We start from the raw sequence: 23,095 nt of genomic DNA on the forward strand, positions 1-23,095 counted from the left end.
CGGTTGAATAAAAAACCCACACAACTATGTTTACGACATGCAAATGCATCACAGTGATACCTTGCTTTTAAAAGGGGGTTGTAAAAACGCTAATTTCTAATAATTTTTTTAATTTCTTTTTTATTACTAAGTTAAATTCATTTTTTCATTTACATATGTTCTGACTAAATAAATTTCTAAAGAGAAAAAAAAACTACAAAAAGAAAAAAAAAACATAGGCATTTCAAAGTGGGATTTTTCAAAATTTGCCCCATTTGTCCCCATAAATCGACCCGCCCTATTATACAATAAAAGAATAGGAAGGGTAAAAATAATGTACAAATGTAATTCATTTTGTATTAAAATGAACAGTGATCGTAACAAAGTTTCAAAATTTGTTCCAAACTCGCTGTGACGAACATAAATAGTTGATAAATCATAATTTTTGCATGCAAGATTAGGAGCTTTTAGGCCGTTAAATAAAAGCCAAAAATTTAATTTTCTTTTACCCTCCTACGCGTTTCGACGCTTTTCTGATTCCTATATTGCCCACTTATTTTGGATTCGTTTCGGATTCTTAAATTATGAGCGCCGTGAGCCTGTTTGTTTGGGTAAATATGTATCCCTTATAAATATTCTCTTACAGTTCTGGAGTTTAATATGGTTCAAAAGCTTCAAAAATGCTATCACCTTAGAGTCTTTTATGACTCCGATTTGATGAAATTATAAACAAACGAAAAATATTAGAATTAGTAAACTAGGCAGCTCCGGAAAAAAACTCTGAAATTTTTCTGTGACAATTTATTCTAAATAAATAATTAACTCAACTAATACTTATTTCATTTCTATCTTATCCTCATGTGAGTTTTATCACATTCTCCCCTATGTTTTCCGCTTCGGATATATGTCAAAAATTCTTCCTAAAAGCCCTGAAGTAGTGTCATTAAAAGGCTCAAAATTAGCAGTATATGACGCCAATAAGGCTCATATATGATATCGGAAGAAGGTCTGTATAAGACTTATGTTAGAGGCAAAATATAAGCATATAGCATTCGCTTCAGGTTCCTAAATGAGTTCATAACGAGTGCAAACGATCCAAAGTTTGGACTCCTTTCAGACTAATTGTTGACTCCGAGTGTTTGCTGGGTTGTTTGTTTAAAATAAAAACGAAATTTTTTTAATTTCAAATGGCGTATAAATTTAATTTCTGAATTGTAATTCTAAGCAGCCTCGATTCAAACGATTTTTAAATACGCAAAAAAAGATACAAAAAAGGAATATTCCGGGTATTTTCCCGGTATTTACCCATAAAAATGGTAAATACCCGGTAGAATCCCAACTCTAATGATAGTTCATCAAATATACTATCAATGAGGATTTATATGGAAAAGAACATAGGTACTCACGACTTCCGTGACATATATAAATTCTACAAATTCTGCACGTGCTCGAGGATTTTTGTCAGCATATAATAAAAAATTTTTGGCCAAGTATGTAATAAGTTGGATGTGAAAAATAACTATTCCTGGGATTACTTGTTTTATTGCAAATGTTTTGGTATGAGTGAGTCACAACCACGGTTGCCACAGCATGTTTTTTTTTTTTTTTTGACCAAAAATGGCAATATTCAAAAGCTGAACGGTATGGTCAGTCATGTCGAGGAGATATTTTTCTTTTGGCCACCTAGTGAAAAATCCTTAAAAAATGCCCTGTCGTACCCAGATGCTAATGCGCGAAGGAGAGTGTCGAAACTTTTGATGAGCGTAACATCCAATCCCGTAATCTCAGCAATAGCCTCAGAATTTTCGAAAAACCTACGAGCAGTATTGCCGTCATTGGTATTGCCGAAACCTGGTTTTGCTTTATCTACTACCAATCCAAGTTGTGCAGTATTTATATTACATTCAGGTATTGGCGTAGATGCTACCAAATGGGGTTGTTTTGTGTAGCGTTCCTGTGTGGTTATACCTGCATTAGAATTGCTTTTTATGTACCTGTTTTTATGCCTTGGTGGCTGGTGCGGTAGGTTGTGGCAGGTTGAAGTCAGTGATCTTCGCCTTTTTGCTTTTGGTGTGCTCTTGTTGACCTTTCGCGTTTATTTTTGTGCATTTTATGGCTACGTGTTTGTTCCCTGTACCTAGGAATTGGTTTTGGTGTTTTCTAGATCAGCTTTAATGGTTCAAATATCTCGTCGGAGCTGGTACGTACATACATCCTATTTTATTTGTAGAGATAACTAAATCTGCAAAAAAAAAATTTAAAATAGATGTGCAAAGAATTCGCAATGGTTTTTTCTTTCGACTATTAGAGAATACTTGCGACTATAACATATGTAAAATTTATCCCGGATGTCTGCGGATGTATGTAACTTTTTTGTCCCTAAATTTAAAAATATAGAGAAAAAAAGCTTTTCTTCTTAATAACGGAATGTTAAATATATTGAAAATACTCTAATTGCGAAAGAGTTACTATTAAAAAATTTTTCTTACCTTCGAGCTTAGAATCCATCAAAAAAATTATATAAAAGTGTTCATTTAAATTAAATATGAGGCTTAATATTCAACAAGAATTTTGCAAATTAATCAATGCATTTTACGGCCACTCCTACCTTCTTCTTCAATTACTCAATATATATGAGCAAAAATATCAAAAAAAAGCAAAAATCCCGTTATTTTGTTTGTTTTCTTTCATTTCTCATTACACTTTTCTTGGAATAAGAACTTTGTTTTTGTCCAGCTAGCTTGTTCTACACGAAACACTGTGCGATGATTGTATACTATTGTGAGTATCTCAGATATATGCATGTGTATATGTGAGAACTATTTTGCTGATGATTGCATACTTTTGTGAGTATCTCTCCACTGCTTGTATGTATATATGTGTATGCATAATGATTTATTTGTTTATGTAAATACAAGTGACTGTTTGGTATCGGCTTAGAGATGATATTGTCCCTCAGTGTTGCCAATATTCGTCACAATATGAAAGTGTGCCTCTTTATTTTTTATAATTTTTAATATTTTTTTTTTAATATTTTTAAATGAATGAGTATGAAACTCACCCAAATAAATTTTGGTTACCAATTTCAACGTATGTTTGTATTATAATTTAAATAAATAAAATCCATTTCAATTATCAGAACAAAGGCTTTCACTTGTTTCAATTTCTCACGCGTACCCATGTATTTAGTTTTAAATTGAAAATTCCCACAGCATAACAATTTCCCCAGCGGTGATTGCACGAAAATTGCATAAAATGCTGTGTTAAATATTTCAATTTTTATTTGTTTTTGTTTTCTGTCATGCAACATGTGAAATAACAGAAGCCGTTGAGATCAAGCGGATTTTTGTGCACGACCAACCTTTTTGTGAAATGACCGTAAATATTTCCCAAATGAATTTAACAAAATAAGTTGGCAAGAATTTGTATAGCAACAAAGCGCTGCAAGTTGCATAACGCACACCCAGTAGGAATTTGTGATGATAAACCACTAAAGTGATATGGTGTACAGCAGCAAACAGAAAAATAGCAGTGGTGATTTTTTTTTTAATTTGATCAGCTAACCTCTTTCTTCATTTTCGATTTATTAAAGAAACAACCTTTGTGAATGCTGAAACTATGCCAACCAATATCAAAAACGTATTCGAAAAAATTCAAAATTTCGAAAAAATTTTACAAAAATATTTAATTTTCAATTTGGAATTTTCTGAACTTTTTTTCTTGCGAATTTTTGTAGTCTTGCCCGTTTTAGTCTTAGAAATTACAAGTTAAAGGTCTCTCAAAACTCACATTGATTTTTGACATTTTTTTTTCTGTATGGCGTTTCAGATTTTCTTCCATATGGAGGAAAATTCAGAACACCCTTGGAAAACACAATGTTCAAAAACAGTGCGAATTTCGATTGATTTTTAACTTGTACTTTGTGAGGCTAAAATTGACTAAAAAATTGCGTACTCAAGAAAATTTGGAAAACTGCAAATAAAAATTTCGAAATTGTCTCCAATTTTCGAATTTTTTGGGACACATTTCTGAGATTGGTTTCCAATGCTAGAGTTATAATGTTCATACAAGATTTTTCTTAAAATATCGAAAACAAAAAAGAAGGTATTTAAGGAACGAAATTTCATAAAAACTTCCACTGCTATTTTTTTCTTTGCCACTGTATATTTCTATGGGCTCGAATTTCATAACATCACTATTTAGTTTTGAATTGATATCAAGATATAATAATAAATAGCTTTGGTGATGTAGCATCCGAGGTGTGTTATCGATTTGTGATCGGCGAGCTATCGATTTTCTACGGAAGAGTATTCTGTTAGTTAACAATAGGTTGTAGGCGTGCTTTTAATTTGTTATCTATGAGTTGCTAGCTCTTTGTCGATTATTTATCGACGACCTATCCGTTTGTCATCGGTTTATTTATCAGTTTAGTTATCAGTTCAACATCGATAATAAACATTATGGATGGAATATGTTATCGATTTGCATATCGACAAGTTATTGGATTATTCTCGATAACAACAGCTAACGATAGGTTATCGTACTTTTATAAATACCAAACCGGTATCTCACGGATTTTATATGGATAACTTTTCGATCACTCATATATGTCAAATCGATAACACGCACATAGAGAGTGGCATCGAAAAAAAAATGATAATTCGTTCACAACTGATCGATAACACACCGCGAAAAAAACAGATAGCAATTCAATAACTCGTCGATAAAACTTCTATAAAAACTGATAGCTCGTTGATATTGAACGGATAAAAATTTTTTCGATAACAAATACATAACAGGCCGATGAGAAGCCCGTCGATATCTGCCGATAATAATTCGATTGCTAGTCTTTAGTATATAGATAACTCACACACAACAAATATATTACACGCCTATAATAAGTGTCTTCGATAACAAACTTGAAACTTGGCGATAACCTATCGATAACATGCCAATAAAAAATCGATAGGAAATCTATAACTTGTCGAGAACACTTCGATAGCAAACCGATAACATGTCAACGTAGAACTTGTTACACTCCGAAAACTTGCCAACAACAATTCGATAACTTGCCGATAGCTCGTCGATAATATTTGTTTTCGCTTGTCATTGATAAGACAAACCCATTAAGATTCTTTTAAAAAGACATTATATCAAAAAGAGTCCCAAAAAGAGATATTCTCAAAAAGGGAAATTCGTTTTTAGTAGACCTCTTAAATAAACGAACTGATCCGCAAGTTATATTTTCCTACACCTAAAGTTCCATAGTTGGTAACAAGGTGATATCAAAATCAATTGAAAAAGATGCCGAATCCATCCCAAAATAGTACGAAATCATTGCCAAAAATTCCTCACTAATGCCAGGTATACTTCAAGAAAGCTCCACAACGCATTCTGAAGAACCCTCATAAATAGCGATTTTTTTTACTTTCTTACCGCCTCACTCACCAGTTGTTTAACCACTTTTCTGTCATCTACATGCAAAGAACATAAAAAAGGTACAGTGTGAATTTCTAAACGTAAAATAATTGCATATGCATTCTAATATTTGCCAATGAACACTTAACAACAATCAAGCACTCACCTTTTAAATTCATCATAAAAAAAAGACGATAAAAAAATTTTAATGACTACCTTTATATAAATGGACCAAAAAACAGAAGGCAATTTTTCCTTTAATACATACATAGTCTTGTTGAATTTTGACTAAAAACTTTAACAATAGCTCTTGTAAAAGAATTTTGGGTTTTAAAACTGTTAAGGTGGCGCGCAATCTTTCAATTTAAGGCAAACCATGTACTTGGGATTGACTAATTGATTATTTAAAATTTAAACACGCACTCTACCTTTATAATTATAAATCCCAAAATTCTTTTACAAGAGCTAATGTTAAAGTTTTTTAGTCAAAATTCAACAAGACTATGTCTGTATTAAAGGAAAAATTGCCTTCGGTTTTTTGGTCTGTTTATATAAAGGTAGTCCTTACAATTTTTTTATCATCTTTTTATTTTCAATTTTTTAGTACTGCCTATAAAAAGGCAATGCAACTTTGATTAGTAATTTAAATAATTCCTAAGTGAAAATTCTTATCTTTATTTATTTGTTCAAAATAGCAAGATTTAATAGAATTAGTGGAATTTTCGCTGACAACACTTTCGAAAACAACAAAATTGCACCTCGCATCATAACAAGAGAATTCCACCTCTCTTGTCAGTTACTTAATTTCCACAGCTGAAAATCGTGGTGAAATTCGCATACGCCTGAAAGTCTAAAAGAATCGTGGAGAAAGTCGCGTACGCCAAAAAGTGTGCAAGGACGTGCATTGAGTTGGGCCTTCAACGAGGTAGAATTCTACAACGCCTGCAATATTTAGGAGGCTAGCCATGAAGGTATGGCCTAATCTTCTAAATAGTTCGACTTTTGCGTTACGTAGCTCAAATTTTTTGATCAAACATTGCACTTTCACCGAGTTTCAAACTGTATTTCAGGTTTCAAGTCTCTAGATATCCAGGAAGTTAGCTAAAAGTCTATTGCAAGATTCCCAATTTAAAACTAATTTTCTCAATATCTCGATCCATGCGCCACCTGGCAGAATCTTTTTGATAAAATATTGCATTGTCACCGGGTTCTGACTTACGGCCCAAGTTTCATGTGTCTAGCTCATCGGGAAGTTACTCGAAAATCGATCGCAAGATTCCCCCCGTTTTTAAAGGGTTTGCAGTTACCTTGACTAGCGCGCCACCTAGCGGAACTTTGTTTTCTATAAGTTGTATTGTCACCAGGCCTATAACAAAGTAACAAGTTTCAAGTCTCTAGGTAATCGGGAAGTTAGTTAAAAATGGATTGAAAGATTCCCAAATTAAGATTAATTTTCCTCGATCCATGCGCCACCTAACGGATTTTTTTAAATAAAATATTGCATTGTCACCGAGTTCTGACCCACGGCCCATGCTTCAAGTCTCTAGCTCATCGGGAAGTAACCCAAAAACCGATTGCAAGATTTCCCTCGTTTTTCAGGGATTTGTAGTTATCTCAAGTAGCACGCCACCTAGCGGAACTTTGTTTCCTTAAATTGTATTGTCACCGGGTTTCGAATTATGTGTTACAAGTCTCTAGGTAATCGGGAAGTTAGTTAAAAATGGATTGATAGATTCCTAAATTAAAACTAATTTTCCTAATATCTCGATCCATGCGCCACCTAGCGGATTTTTTTGGTAAAATATTGCTTTGTCACCGGGTTCTGACTTACGGCTTAAGTTTCATATCTCCGGCTCACCGGGAAGTTACTCAAAAATTGATTGCAAGATTCCCTGCATTTTTTAGGGATTTTCAGGGATTTTCGTTTATCTCGATTCGTCTGCCACCTGCCGGCATTTTGTTTTCCACGAATTGTAGTGCCATCGACTCGCAAACTATGTGCTAAGTTTCAAGTCTCTGGATCCCCGAGAAGTTAGTTAAAAGTCGATCGTAAAATTTCCATTTTAAAATTAATTTTCTGTAATTCTCGATTAGTGCGCCACCTATCGGATTTTTTTTTTTCACTTGCATTGTAATGTCTCTCAGATTTAAACTATGTTCTAAGTATCAAGAAGTGTCTAGCTCAATGGGAAGTTACCGAAAACGACTCTTCCGTGGGTCAAAAATTCGTATGGAAATGAGAGGACAAACATGAAAGCGACTTAATATAAAGGTAAAAAAAATATAAAAAGCTTAAAAGTATTTATGTCTTAATGCGTGCAACACAAAAATAACTAAAGAGGTGACAAGCTTTTGAATATCCGAGCGCTCGTATTTGTAAATGGGGGCCCGTTAAGTGGACAATTATACACTTAGTTACTGTGCTACAGAACTAAACGAAAATTATGAATGACGTAAATAGAAAAGTACTGTGCAAGTTGTGAAAATTGTATGGCATTTTTTTTTTAAATTAATCTGGGGGAAATCTAGAACTTAGAGATGGTATGCAGAATTGAAGAGTTTGAGTGTAGGTTTAATATTACCGACCACAGGATGTAAGTGTACGCCAAGTGTGTTGAAGTGGTGGGAGGAAAAGGAAGAAACAAAACTCGCAACCGTAAGGAATTTTATTGATTTTTTATGGAAATTTTAGCGATTTTGTATCAATAGGTACAGTTATCGACGAGTTATAGGCTTGCTTTCTATTTATAACTGGAGTTTAAACGGAGTGTTAACGACAAAAACACATAGACAAGTTATCGATTTTTTATAGACTTGTACAACTTTGTTATTGACAACATATGTTGTAGATGAGATATCGGTTGGTTATCGAAAAACTTTCGATTTTTCATCAACTATATATCAAATTGTTATTGGAAATCAATACATTTTTTATATGCAAGTTATCTCTTTTTTATAGAAAATGTTTCAGCCTTTTAACAATATTTTATTGAAAATACATCAATCTTTTATCACAAAAAAAAAACGTTATCAAAGAGCTATCGGTTGGCTATTGAAAAATTGCCGACATTTTTATCGAAAACGTATGGATTTACTATCGAAAATTTATCGATTTGTTATCCAAAAGTTATCATGTTTTTATCGGTTTTCCAACTAGAATGAATCAATCTATTATCAAAAAATATTGATTAGTTATCAAAACGTTATCGATTGGTTTTTGGAGTATTACCTATTTATCAACTAGTAATCTAAGTCTTATCGTTTTCGACGAATTATGGGTTTGTAGTTATCATGCTATCGATTTGTTACTAGCATGTTAGCATGTTATCGATCTGTTATCGATATTTGTACGACTGTATGTCGTACTTCACAACCTCTCGATACTCACGCCTACTTTTTTATTAAAGCATAAAACTCTTAAATTAAAAACAAACCATTAACCATACGACTACATTTATATATTATGAATAGTACGAATAGTACGCAATAAGATGTAGTAGTACAATTTTTTCCTTTCCTTTCCATTCCTTAAAATCAACACTAATGCCCCTAAAATATGGTAAGATACAGCAGTTCATCAAGTGTTATAATTCATTATCCTTATCTTTAGGAACTTGGTTGCTGTTCCCCTTAACCTTCCAATTCCCTTCCTCATGATACCTAAAGCACAGCTCTACAAGAAAATTCGAGGCATAGGGACAAGTCAATTAAACAGTTGCATGCCTTTTGCTCTGCAGACAATCTCTAACCACAAGTACGTTAACTTCTCAAACATGTTATCTTGACTTGGTATATTTTAGTATTTCAATGTCCACTTCACAAAAGCCCGAAAGCGATGGTATGTCTGTACCACAAATTATTTGCGAAACAGAACACTTCCACCTTACCTTACACAAACACTCTACTCTGGATATGAATTTCCGTTGGCAACTTCGGCACCGTTAAAGTAATAACAGCGATAGCAGCCTTACGATCCATAATCTCCTCATCGCCAAGACACTGTTACGTCGGTTGTCGCTTACGTATTGAGCCAGACCACCGATCTAGCAGTTATTTTGGTCATTGGCTCATAATTTATCCATTTTGGTCATCGGCCTATCAGTCACTGATCAGCTTTCACAAAGGGTAAATAAGAACCAAACAACATGATCGAATTTACCATCTTTCTTCCTTCCTTCTTCTATAATAGACCGCATAGACAAACTCCGACTCGTGCGTACTGAGTTGGCCAAGAACATACAAAACGCTTTTGAGAAATCAGCTCAACGCTACAACCTCCGAAGCAGAATAAAACCATTTAGTGTAGGTGAAAATGTATATCGGCGTAATTTCGTTCTGAGCGACAAAGCGAATCAGTTTAACGCCAAGCTAGCACCCAATTTTGTTAAAGCTACAGTTCTCGCCACAAAAGGAAACTCCATGTATCAATTGCAAGACATTCATGGTAAGATAGGGTCGTACCACGGAAAAGATATTAAGGAATGCAAGGGTTAAAACACAATTTACCGTCAGATAATGTCCTATAAAACAACTAAAAAAGGATAAACGTATATAAATATTTATCTCCATCCCTATTCATTTATCTCTGTTTAGCATCACGCCGCCTTTTTGACTTGTTTTTTCGTGCCTATGAAAGCTTCGGATTTAGACATAGCGGGGTCTTCTCCTGGAAAAAGTTTTAAGTAAAGGTATACTCTCGCAAAAATATTTTTTGCGATCGAAAAAGTCATGTCGACAAATTGAAAGTAGATTAGTTTGCTAAGTTTTTTTTTTTCTAAAAATTAATAAAATAAAAATCGCGTAAATCGTTTCGAACTAAAAATAAATTACAATGATGTTCCTGGTTACGGTGTTCCTGATTTGCAGATTTCCTGGTTGCGGTGTTCCTGGTTCCTGAAATGGTTTCAAGTGCTAGTGAAGATAAGGATCTGTGGTACCCTGAACAAGAATTTCCTGACTTTGGGTTCTACCCATTTGTGCGAAAATTGCAATCCCACTTAAAACTGTGATTTACCTTAAAAATTACATAAATTTTCATATTTCATTTCAATAACTTCATTTTTGTTATAGTTGTTCGGACTTAAACACAATAGTAACAAGTAAGAACGGGACTGTCTTCGGCTGTGCCGAAGACTTCATACCTTTCATGAATGGGGCTGAACAATAATCTTATCCAGTTCGTAATCTCCGAATAATCGGATGTATAAGATAAGAAATATATAGTGAACAGATCTACATACCTAAACGATTTTTAAGATAAATATAAAATAAAAAAACAGGTATGTATTTTGTGTGAGGATGCAAATTTTCAGGTTTTTTGTGGTCTGCGTGTAAAAACTATGACTACAATTCACGTATTTCAACAATATATGACGTAAATATAACAATTTGATGAAATTGGATGAATTTTGAAGCTTCTAGCCGTAAAAAAGGGGCAAAAATTCTCTTAGAATACATAATAATTGAAATTCAATTATTATAAGCCGGTGTTAAGCCCATGAATTCTTAAATATAAGTATAAACTGAACACACCATTAAACAAACATGCAAAAATTACAGTTTATATGGGGTATATAATATATATACCACCGATCCCTATAATTTTTTCAGACAACAATAAATGCTATATACGTAAGCATTTGGTGAAATTTGAAGCTTCTAGCTGTTAAAATGGGGCAGAAATTGCGCAAAGTTTCTTATCTGAACAATCGGTTGTATGAGATATATACTATATATACCACCGATCTCCACCGAAATTTGAAGCTTATAGCTGTTAAAGTGGGGTAGAAATCGCAAAAAGTATATATATATATTTTGGGTTTCGTGACGAAATTAATATACCATTTCATTTTCATGAAAGGTATAAAAATAGTACTTTTTTCCTTTAGTACTAAATTTAGTATGAAATCAAATTCTGATCTTTTTCTTTTTAGTTGATTAGTCTTTTTATTAAATAAATCATGAATTGTTAAGTTTGTAATAATGGTCTGAAATTCGTTGTTGTTGCTTTACTTTGGGACATCTCATTAACATCTGAGAATTCATGGTTGGGTGGGTTAAGAGCGGTAAGTAATTGGTAGATGAACCGCTAGGCAAAAGACAAAGTGTTGTGTCGCTTTCTAAAAAGGTTAATCAGGGATCGTATTCAGTTATGAGGTAAGAAATTCCTTAACCCTTACGGGTGCGTAAATTTTTTCTTGTAAGGCCTTGGGTTTGTTGTAACTGGTGGTTAGGTCGGTCGTTTGGTCAACGAATACACATAAGTGGCTGATGCTCCGGTACAGTTAGACGCACAGGGGCAGCCGCCGATCATCTTCTTCGTTTCACCAGGTAAGCTTGGTACAACTGCGAAAAAATTGTCAACCCAGCGTTAGTATGCTTTTCAAAGGTTCCATAACACTTCCATCCCATCGTTGAGGAATTTTACCATAATACATTTACGGGTGACTTTAGTACCGATTGACCACTACACCTTTCACCACTACACGTTTCATCATGCACGTAGATTTTCAGGAAAGGAAGTAGAACCTCTACTCAACTCTTCGTTGTTCTGTTGTCCCCATCACTACCTACCGCTCCACTGGAAAATGAAATTTCTTAAACAATCCGCTGCATTTTCTCTGTCTTTCGAATACATATCAACCGACTATCTCTCTTGCCTTCTCACTTTCACTGCAGGTAAAACTGATGTTAAACCTCAAATGAGGTGTGTGTATGGCTACTCGATATTAAAATATATAAAAAGAGTTTATATATTGGCAGCTCGTTATCAGCCTTTTAAAACCAATTTTCAATTTATATGTATGCATACACAAACGTCAGCTCATCTGTTTCCACATCTTGTAGTTAGTCAAGATATTCCAGAACGAGTCAAGTGGTGTGTAGCGCAATCATTTAAAGCAGTTGCCAACACAACCTCCCCCACTCGAGGCACATCCTGCTTCGTTAGCAGCCGCGGCTCTGACAACACCAAATTTTTCACACCATTTTTCTTTGACCTAGAAGATGCAATGTTGTTATATCAAATTATTTCCGATGTGATCCAGCTAGTAAACACCCGCGCCGTTATTTCTGCTTACTCCAAACTGGAAAAAGGAGCGATAAAGATGGGTTTGATGGTGGCATATGCGCCTTGGCAACCACGCTACTGTTGGCAGCCATAATTTCGAAATAGTAAAAGACTTCGTTTATTTGGGAACCAGCATCAACACTAGCAACAACATCAGCTCTGAAATACAGCGAAAGATCACTCTTGCCAATAAATGCTACTTTGGACTAGGTAGGCAATTGAAAAGTAAAGTCCTCTCTCGGCAAACGAAAGATTTATGGACCTCTAGGCGTTGAGGATGGCAGCAACGAAGAAGATTTAACGATGAGCTGTACGAGCTATACGCAGACATCAACATAGTCTAGCGAATTAAAACACAGCGGCTGCGCTGGCTAGGCCATGTAATGTGAATGAAAGATGACGCTCCGGCCAAGAAAGTGTTTCTATCGGAACCTGCCTATGGAAGCAGAGGTAGAGGGCGGTCCCCACTCCGTTGGAAGGACCAGGTGGAAAATGATGTAAACTCCCTTGGTGTGACCAATTTCCGCCGGTTGGCAGAGAGAAGGATCGCCTGGCGCGCCTTGTTTAAACGGTTAAGCGCCAATTAAGTAAGTAAGTAAGATCCAGCTAGTATCTTTATATTGCTTTTTTCCGGAACGCACCTGATCAATATACGCAAAAGATCACCAACATCGAAAAAACGTCCCAAAGCCTTGGGGGGCTTATAAAATTAAAGTGAGGGTTAAAAATTAACTAAGTTTTTTTCGAGAATCTTCTATTTATTGTGATATTGTTTAACGAAACTCCAAACAACTTTGTAGTTCCAATGGAGTTGTACCCAAGTGATATGGTTGTTAGAGGCGTTGGTTCCACATTGCAAATGAAAATATGGTTGATATCATATGAAGATACATTACATGTAGTCATCACGTTTGGAGACGACAAAAACTCCTTCGGTTGGGGGTTTAACTTTTCTTGTTTTTAAAGCTGACTACAAGCGCCGGATATCAAAATCCCTTATTCTCTCTCTCTTCCTCTCAAACTTTTTTCGAACCGGGCTTTTACCCCCCAGCGACTGGTGATGACTTATTTACTGCAGTGAATGTGACCAAACGTCAGGTGATGATATACGAATAGCCAATTAAAGCTGCCCCTGATTTATTTGACAACTAGCTTCTAATTAACTTTTTGTATTCGAAATGTAGTTTGTTGCAATTATCTTTTAATTATTGCAAAATTTACTATAAAATATTTTGAGAAAAAAGAATAATTGGTAGCTGTAACATACTTTGCTTTGAATTATGTTAGGCAATAGCTTAAAGTCAAGTAATTGTTGAAAATAAAAAAATTGTGTTAGTCAAAAATATTTTTGATGAAATATGTTACGTATACGCCACGGCAGCTCCACGAAGCCACCAATTCTGCATTGTTTTCAATAACATATGAAGAACCTTCTCTGTGTACAGTTGAATAATCACCCATATTCTGCACTTCGAACTGAACTGAAATTTTCTTAGTTTAGTAACTTTGCTATCCTGCGTTCCGTTTTCAATCAGTCCAACTTCGAAAGTCTCGATTTGACGTATCCTACACTTTGAGCGAGTTCCGTTTTTCTCAGTTGCAAATTAGTTGACGGAGATTGTTTTGATTTTTATTTTCGCGGGCTTTAAAGCGCAATTTTTTAAAAGATATGTAAGTAAAATATACACTAATGTTTATAAAAATTATTTTAACACAAACTTTTTATTTTTTTGTGGTTTTGTAGGGAAACAAGTACAACACCAGAGCAATATGAAAAATTGGTGGCAATGCTGCCAACAAAAAGAGACATTGCACAAGGTTTCTCAAAAAAGCCAAGAAGAATTGCAGGCGTTTTGGAAAGAGTTTGCATCGGCATTGAATGTACTTGGTCCTCCATTGAAAGAGGCGAATTTATGGAGAAAGGTAAGGTTTTCCTGAAAATAACTTATGTTTTCCTAATACTTGTAATGATTCTTGCAGACGTGGGTTGATTTGAAGTGCTATGTAATATGCATCAATCCCTTGCTGGTAGCTGCCTTGAGCAAAAAACCTCAAAGCAGCCATTACGCGGTTAATTGCTGTTAAGGAAGTCAAAGTATTTCTCGGAACTTCTGCATCAAATATATCCAAGACATACTTAAATGCGTCTTTTTACCCTAAGGTTAGGTTAGGTTAGGGTGGGTGGCTGCCCGAGGGACACTTAGGCCAGTAGTATTAGGCTCGTTGTTATACCACGAAAAACTCCGTTACCTTTCTTCTTCGAACCATTTTGAGGACCTGATGAAAGCTACCAGGTCCTTGACGTCATGCTCCACAACCTGGCTCAGATTATCAAGAAATGGAGCTCCCAGAAAGCGCTGCTGTACTCCGCTTAGTGCTGGGCAGTTGCAAATGAGGTGAACCACCGTTTCCTCCTCCTCGTCCTCTTTACAACTCCTACAGCAACGACGATAAGGCGCTCCTAACCTTTCTGCATGCCTACCTATGACCCTAAAGTTTTTTTTGAATCTAAAAATATTTAACATGTATGAAGGTTTAGCACTTTCAGCACCAACTTACACTTCATCGCTGATTCTGAACGGATCACTGATGTCCCTCAATCTCCGTCTTTCCACTCTCACGTCCACATTGTGGGACGCATTATCCTCCTCTTAAATTAAAACTGCAACAGCTAATGTTTCCATAATTTATTTATGTTAAATAACGAAATTTCACTAATTTATAAATTTTTCACAAATATTTATTTATTTTGTTGTGTTCTAATTTCATCAATTTCTCACAAACTGCTGATTTCGAAAATTCGTTCATTCTTCCTCTTCTTCTTTCAACTCAAGCGGAACTCAAGATTCCTACTTTCAGTTCAAGCGGAGCGGAGAACTGAAACGGACTTGTAATGCAGAATAGGTGTGAATAACTTTTCATCTCAAAATTCATAGTAAAAGATTGAAGTAGAAAATTTTTAGAAAACGCATAACAACAACACTGCAATCTTTCACTTTTCATCTAAGCTTAGGAATGAATAATATATATTTTATAACCTCGTAGGAAGCATAAACTTCAAATGTAAAAAATACCAGGAAAAAGCAAATAGCATTAAAATAAACAAAAAAATCACATCTTTACATGTGTATATAAGTCTAGAGATATAAGCGAAAAAACACAACTTACTGATGCATACAAACAAACAAATGCACTAGGGTATAAAATCTCTGCTATAATGCTTTAATCCAATTAGGTGGAAAAGACTCGTGGGTTTAGATGAATGTATAAACTTTTATGTAGATCAACTGGCTAGCTTTGTTTATTTTTGTGTGTTATGCGCAAAATAAGGAAATTTACGTAAAAGTTTAAAAGAATCTGTGTGCGTGTGTGAATCAATAAGGTATGAAGCATGAATAGCACCGTTATGAACTACGGCATAAATGCTCTAAGGAGGCAAAGGCGTAGGTGTCGTTGATTCCTTTTTTTCTTAAGTGATAAATTGGTTTCATATCTAACATTTTCGATGGCTTTCGGTGACGTCAAGCAGCGTGAAAATTGTGTTGATGGAATGCGGCTTGTTGGCGATGCTTGGTTTCTTATTAAGAAGGCTATGCTAGGAAATATTTGACTGTGAGAAGCGGATTTTGATTATGAAGTGTCAAAGGAAAAGCATTCGTTAAATCATTTCTTACATACAGTAGCGAACAGACAAATGACGGTGTAAATTATATTCAAATTTCGTCAACTAATTATTAAATTTTCAATAATAAAAAAAGCTAATTCCATAAATTTTATTACTTAAACTATGCAAACCTTTTCGAACAAATTTTACAAAAAATGAATTTTCAACAAATTTCGTCAAGTAAATTCTTTTTTATCATTTTCGGTATTTTGTTAAAAAGCTGCTGTAAATTTTGTAACTGAAACTATGCGCACCAATATAAAATTCTTTTTTGAAAAAATTTGCTAAATTTCAAGACACATTCGAACTTTTTAAAATGTCAAAAATGAAAGCGAATTTTTAAAGACATAAAACTTGTGCTTTATTAGAATAAAATTTGTTGGACTACGAAACTGCATGTTTGAAAAAATGTGTTAACTAGAAATTTCGAAAATTTCAGAAAGTTTTAGCGAATTTTCCAGTTTTTTGAAAACGTTTTCAAGATTCATTCGCATTGATTCAGTTACAGAATCCATAGAATTTTTTTTATTAAAATATCGAAAATGAAGAAAATCAAAATTTAGCAGACAAAATTTGATAAAAATTGCAACTGCTATTTTTTTTCCCTGCTGTAGTATGATATATATGTTGTGCTGCATATTGATGCGATTTTATTGGACAGGTTTAAGTGCAATACCCATCCAGATCAGGAGTATAAATATCGACAAATATGTGGAGACATTTTAACCATAAAAGTATGATAAGCAATTTTTTTAAATATTCATAAATCAATGTACTTATTCATTCAAATATTTTCACAAGCAAAATTTTAACAAGTAACATTTTATATGGAACCAGAAGGCCCGGCAGACGTTGTCCTGCCCTTAATTTGGCCAATCTGCATACATTTTAATAAGCTTTTTCCGTCTGACTCTGCCCTCCCCCCTCTTCACTTTTTCCTAATCCTTTTATTCACACCTCCCTCCATCTTTTTCGCTTCATCTATCTCAATCTTTGTCTCATTCTATATCTATCTCTTTCTCAATCTCCTTCTCTCTTTTCTCTTCTCTCAATTTCTTCTCATTCTTCTGCATCCCTTATTGCCTGTCCCAGAAGGTGGTATGTATTTTATTCCAGTCCCAGTCCCAGTCCCATTCCGAGTCTCGGTCCTAATCCTAGTCCTAATCCCGTCCCAGTCCGTCTCTGGATAATATAATACTCTGTACTCAAGCATTCATCAACAGCTTTCATTTGATATCCATATTCTATAAACACACTCTAGTGGTACCCGGGTCCACGTTTTGGCCTAAATCTCGAGACCCTAGTCACCCAGGGGTATGAATATTACTCTCTACTAAAGCACTTATCAGCAGCTTTCATTTGATGTCCATATTCTATAAACACACTCTAGGCCTAGTCACCCAGGGGTATGAAAATTACCCTCTACTAAAGCACTCATCAACATCTTTCATTTGATATCCATATTCTATAAACACACTCTAGGGGTACACGGGTCCACGTTTTGGCCTATATCTCGAGACCCTAGTCACCCAGTCACCTATCCTATATTTCAAGTCAGATCAAACTACACACGGGGTGCAAAACAAATTCAAAATCGGTTCAGTAGTTTAGGAGTCCATTGGCCTCAATTGTGTGACACGTATTTTTTATATATTAAGATATTGGCCAGTAGTGTAATGTGAGTGTTGCCATATCAAACCTCGGCAGCAACTAGCAATGCAACTTCAAAGCTGTTTCAGATTGACAACAGTGCCGGCCAAACTGAAGCAGCATTGAGGAGGCGAAACAACCAACAACATGCCAAAGAAGCAAAACGACAGCGCCCAGCAATTTGTGGTGCTTTTTGAACATTAACGCAAACTGACGCTTAATGAGAGGAATAAAGGAAACAAGGGAAAAAATAAATAAAAACAAGTAAGGACGGGACTGTCTTCGACTATGCCGAAGACTTCATACCTTTCATGAATGGGGCTGAACAATAATCTCATTCCGTTCGTAATGTCCAAATAATCGGATGTATAAGATAAGAAATATATAGTGAAAAGATGTACAAACCTAAACGATTTTTAAGATAAATATTGTTACGAATATTAGCAAAACTAAGGAGTGCTGCCATCTCTAAGCCGATGCTAAACAGTGATATCATGCACATCCATAGATCAATCATTATGTATCTACATAAACGAATCAATAATTGCGTCTACACATATGTACGTATACGAGCAGCGGAGAAGCAATGCACAAACACATGCATATATCTTATCTTAATTGCTCACAAGGAGGCAATAATTTGTGCAAGTATTACTCAAATGAGAAGTAATAAACGTAGTTATGGCTGGCGATTTTGTAGCTGAAACTAACTAGTAAGTTCTGGAATGGAAAAGCCTGGAAGTATACAATGAAAAATCAAAAATTAAAAAAGGCGCGACAGTAGAGGCGAAGAGTGAGTTTCATTTGAGCTATCAGTCAGTTTGGTTGTTAAGCAAGCTAGTTGCAAAGTATAAGTGTTATTGTGAAGTACTTTAATAAAGGCCATTTTTCCATTTTTCAATATTGGAGTTTTTTATTCAACAGTTTAGTGATTCGAATTTAGTAGAAGGGCAAATAAGAGGATTTGCAAGTAAATTCGTTACAATATAAAATAAAAAATGGCAAAAACCCCCCTTATCTGAACGACCGGTATGGGATATATATTATATATAGCTCCGATCGAAATGATTTTTACAGGAAATATTCTATGATATATGAGAATATATCACCAAGTTTCACGTTTTTATATTCGAAGCTAAGGGAGAGATGGCCAAAAATCTTTCTATCTGAACGATCGGTTGTATGGGATAGGTATATACTATATATATATATAGCTCCGATCAAAGTGATTTTTTCAAAAAATCTTCTATGATATATTAGAATAAATACCACCAAGTTTAACGTTTTTATATTGGAAATTAAGGGAGAAATTGCCAAAAATCTTTCTATCTGAACCATCGGTTGTATGGGATATATAATATATATAGCTCCGATCAAAGTGATTTTTTCAAAAAATCTTCTATGATATATTAGAATAAATACCACCAAGTTTAACGTTTTTATATTGGAAATTAAGGGAGAAATTGCCAAAAATCTTTCTATCTGAACCATCGGTTGTATGGGATATATAATATATATAGCTCCGATCAAAGTGATTTTTTCAGGAAATGTTCTATGATATATTAGAATATATATCACCAAGTTTCACGTTTATACTTTCTAAATTAAGGGAGAAATGGCCAAAAATCTTTCTATCTGAACGATCGGTTGTATGGGATATATATTATATATAGCTCCGATGGAAATGATTTTTTCATGAAATCTATGATATACTAGAATAAATATCACCAAGTTTAACGTTTTTATATTGGAAATTAAGGGAGAAATTGCCAAAAATCTTTCTATCTGAACGATCGGTTGTATGAGATATATACTATATATAGCTCCGATCAAAGTGATTTTTTCAGGATACCTTCTAAGATATATTAGAATATATATAACCGAGTTTCACGTTTATACTTCTAAATTGCGGCAGGATGACCAAAATCGTCTTATTTGAACGATCGGTTGTATGGGAGATATATGTTATAGTGGTCCGATCCCACCGGATCCAACAAATGTCTAATACAATACAAAAGTACATCCTTGTGCCAAATTTCATTGAAATATCTCAAAATTTGAGGGACTAGTTTGCGTTCAAACAGACAGACGGACGGACAGACGGACATGGCTATATCAACTCAGTTCGTCGCCCTGCTCAATTCGGTATACTTAATGGTGAGTCTATCGTCTATATTTCTCAACGTTACAAACATCGGACCATAGTTAATATACCATTTCATGTTCATGAAAGGTATAAATAGAAGCAGAAGTTAAGAACCGGCGGTTATTAATAAAATTTGGGCGAAAGTGTGTGTTAAACTTTTTTTTTTTATTTAAGAAATTCTACAAATTTTTGCTGTTATTTCGCGCCCAACGAGTCAGAGTTGCTAAATTCAAACGTTGTCTTTCAAGCTTAAAAAATGCTATAGTAGTACAATCTCTCTAACACATACATTTAGGCGCAGACATATGTTCATCTGAATTGATTTTTTTCATAGCAGCAATAAAATCTATTTTTAGGCGCTTCTGAGAGCAGTAGACACTGCGCAAAAAAACTAATTTCCAAAAGTATAGCAATTAAGTAATCACAAAGGGAAACGAAAAATCTTAAAAGCTGTGAATTTAAAATTATAAGCTGTCAGTTGCAAAGCAGTGTAATTTTTTTTTTGTTGACAGTTACCAGCACGCCCAAAAGCAGTTTGTACAAAAGTGGAAATGGCAGCGGATTTTAAGTCAAGCAAGTTGTATCAATTTTTACTTGTTTTATTATGACAAACTTCTGCTTATTTGCTTATAGAGGAAAATATATAACATCTTTAATAAAGACCGACATTTTTCCCCAAATTCTTTAAATTAACTATTTCATGCAGCGCCTAAAAGTAGCTAAAAAATATTTATTTTGGTTAGTATTCAAGAAGTTAATAAAACTTATGTGAAATATGTAAAATCTGTCTTAACTGTCACGTATATAATAAAAGGTAATTGTATTTATGTATATATACATATAGAAAAAACGCCTAAAATTTTACATCAAACGACAGGCCAAAGGTTATTACAATTATGTCACTTAATTTGCCATTAACACACAATTGGCTTACGAGTCTTTGGCAAGCAAGCAAAGTGACATCAAACAATATGTTTAATAACTTAGCTTTAAATTTAATTTGTAGTATATGGCTATCAAATTTTATTTAATATGAATACATATTTAAAACATTAGCTACATTTAATATTAGGGCGCTTTCAATTTCCGCGGAGAATATTTACATAGAAAATGCTTCTGCTAATTTAGTAAAGCTAAGGAGGTGCGGAGGTAAAAAAAAACAAAGCAGGCTCCAGTACGATAATATGCAAATAGAAATTGCACGCCTAAAAATATGCCGTTGAAAATGATATTTTAAGCATGCTTATTTATTTCCAGGAAATTAATGCAAATTGGTTTATCTGAAAGCTGAAAAGTACACTTAAGTCCAATTCCATCATCAACGCATACCAATCGTTTGAGTTGAGAAAACTTAAGCAAATTGTCTTGGAATTCGGAGAAACTCATGAGCTTTATATGAAATGGAGATTAAGTGACGCTTATTTCTCTTACCTCCACTTTCCATTAGCTTTCAATTCTTTGATTGCAGGCTAAAAGCAAAATTCTCGCTACCCTCAAATATCATCCAATTGGCATTGTGAGCAATTATATTCCACAAACGCATAATTCAGGTAAATCTGGCAGAAAGATCAAACACGGTCTAAACCGCAAATCATTATTGTCCAATACCGCATTACAAAAGTTTCAATTTCATATAGAGCAAAGTGCTTTCAATAAATTTGCAAAATAATGCGCGCGCCTAAAATCATACCAGAAAAAGTTGAAAACGCAGTAAACTTTCGCTTTCACCGGAAGCCATTTAAGTTGAATTTGTGTTGGGGCAAACCACACTTAAATACCGCACATCGTTTATTTAATTCTTATAATATATGTGAAATTAAGCAAATTCTAACTAAATTTTTAACTTTTGCGTCTATAAAGTTAATTTTATGCGCCTAAAAGTATGCTTTATAAGATTTGAATATTTTTTTTTACTTATAAAGAAAAGTGATTCTTGATGTTGTGACGTTTAAAAGTATTCTATTTTTGATAAGTAATAAGTTTCAATTTATATTTTTGGTAAGTCAAAATCTGCATATTTTTAGGCGCCTTTTTCGTTGGTTTTTGCAAACCCAAGAAAAAATACGGTATAGAGCTCACATGGTGCGCTTCCGTACTCGAAGTTATGCATTTATTACATTCAAGAAAAAAATGTTAATTCATGGGCATCACCTCAGCAAATTGTATTTCCCTTTAAGCTCCTTGAATCATGCCATTAAATAATTTAGTTTGGAACGTTCTCCATTCCATATTTTACTCTTGTTTGCTAGCGTTAAGCAAGCACCGCGCATAAATCCGCGATGTTTACATTACATTAGAACTTACATTATTTTATATGTAGGAAGGGTGCGCCTAAAAGCGTGCTTAATATGTTGTAGTGTAATTACGGTAAATATTTTTATAGAATGAATAAATTTTAAACTGCTTTTGGCTGCAAAACTTTACATGAGGTACATCTTTTATTCACCAATTAAGTACAATTTCAATAAATGTGTATGAAATAAATAAAGAGGGTCCTATCTCCCGGAAGTATCTTCCATGAGATCACCTGCGAAATATATGTATATATGGGATATGGTCTGCAAATAATCGGGAATATAGCATGATTTGCGCTGAGCTTTATTACTTTTAAATCTAAAATTATGTGCAAAAACAGCAGCTCAGCAAATTTAATTCCCCTCAAGCTCCTCAAAGTATGCTATTAAAAGCTCTGGTTTCGCAGAATCTCAATTTCATCCATTTCGTAGAATTTTTAATTAAAACGCTTTTATTTTGGTGGGTAGAGCTAACACACGCATAAATCAGCGCTATTTACATTACTTCACATTAAAACCTGTTTATATAAACTTGGGTGTGCCTAAAAATATGCTTGCTTTTTTTTTCATTTTATATAGATAATCATCATTTATGAGATTATGCAAGTGTGACTAAAGAAACATTTATAAATCATAATAATGTTTAGTTGCTTTGACCCCTAATTTGATTCAAATTTATAGGGTTGAAATTTAAGCAAGGCATTAATGGTTCAATACTGATGAATTTAGATTAATTTTATTTTTAACTTAATCGAACTTCCGCTACTTCAAGCACTTTAATACTCAGCACAGTATGCAGATGAAAGAAATGATGTTGCTCACAAAACAAACGTAGAAACTAATTGCGAACGATAACGAATAATTGTTTGCACAAA

General features: G+C 34.2%; 1 protein-coding gene across 14 annotated transcripts in view; it reads right to left on the reverse strand.

The window, feature by feature from the left end:
- Positions 1-23,095, reverse strand: part of LOC137239611 (uncharacterized) — a 667,247-nt gene that overhangs the window by 491,615 nt on the left and 152,537 nt on the right. For 2 of the 14 annotated variants that reach the window (XM_067765121.1, XM_067765115.1), the window contains one exon: positions 1,974-2,221. The exons of 10 other annotated variants lie outside the window; for them this stretch is intronic. The gene's annotated coding sequence lies outside the window, so the exon portion shown is untranslated. Of the gene's footprint in view, positions 1-1,973; positions 2,222-2,468; positions 2,522-21,357; positions 21,506-23,095 lie in introns of those variants that run through there. 2 more of the 14 variants (XM_067765123.1, XM_067765113.1) reach the window with 2 other exon arrangements.

This window comes from Eurosta solidaginis, chromosome 2 (assembly GCF_040869045.1).
Source record: "Eurosta solidaginis isolate ZX-2024a chromosome 2, ASM4086904v1, whole genome shotgun sequence".
NCBI classification, from domain to species: domain Eukaryota; kingdom Metazoa; phylum Arthropoda; class Insecta; order Diptera; family Tephritidae; genus Eurosta; species Eurosta solidaginis.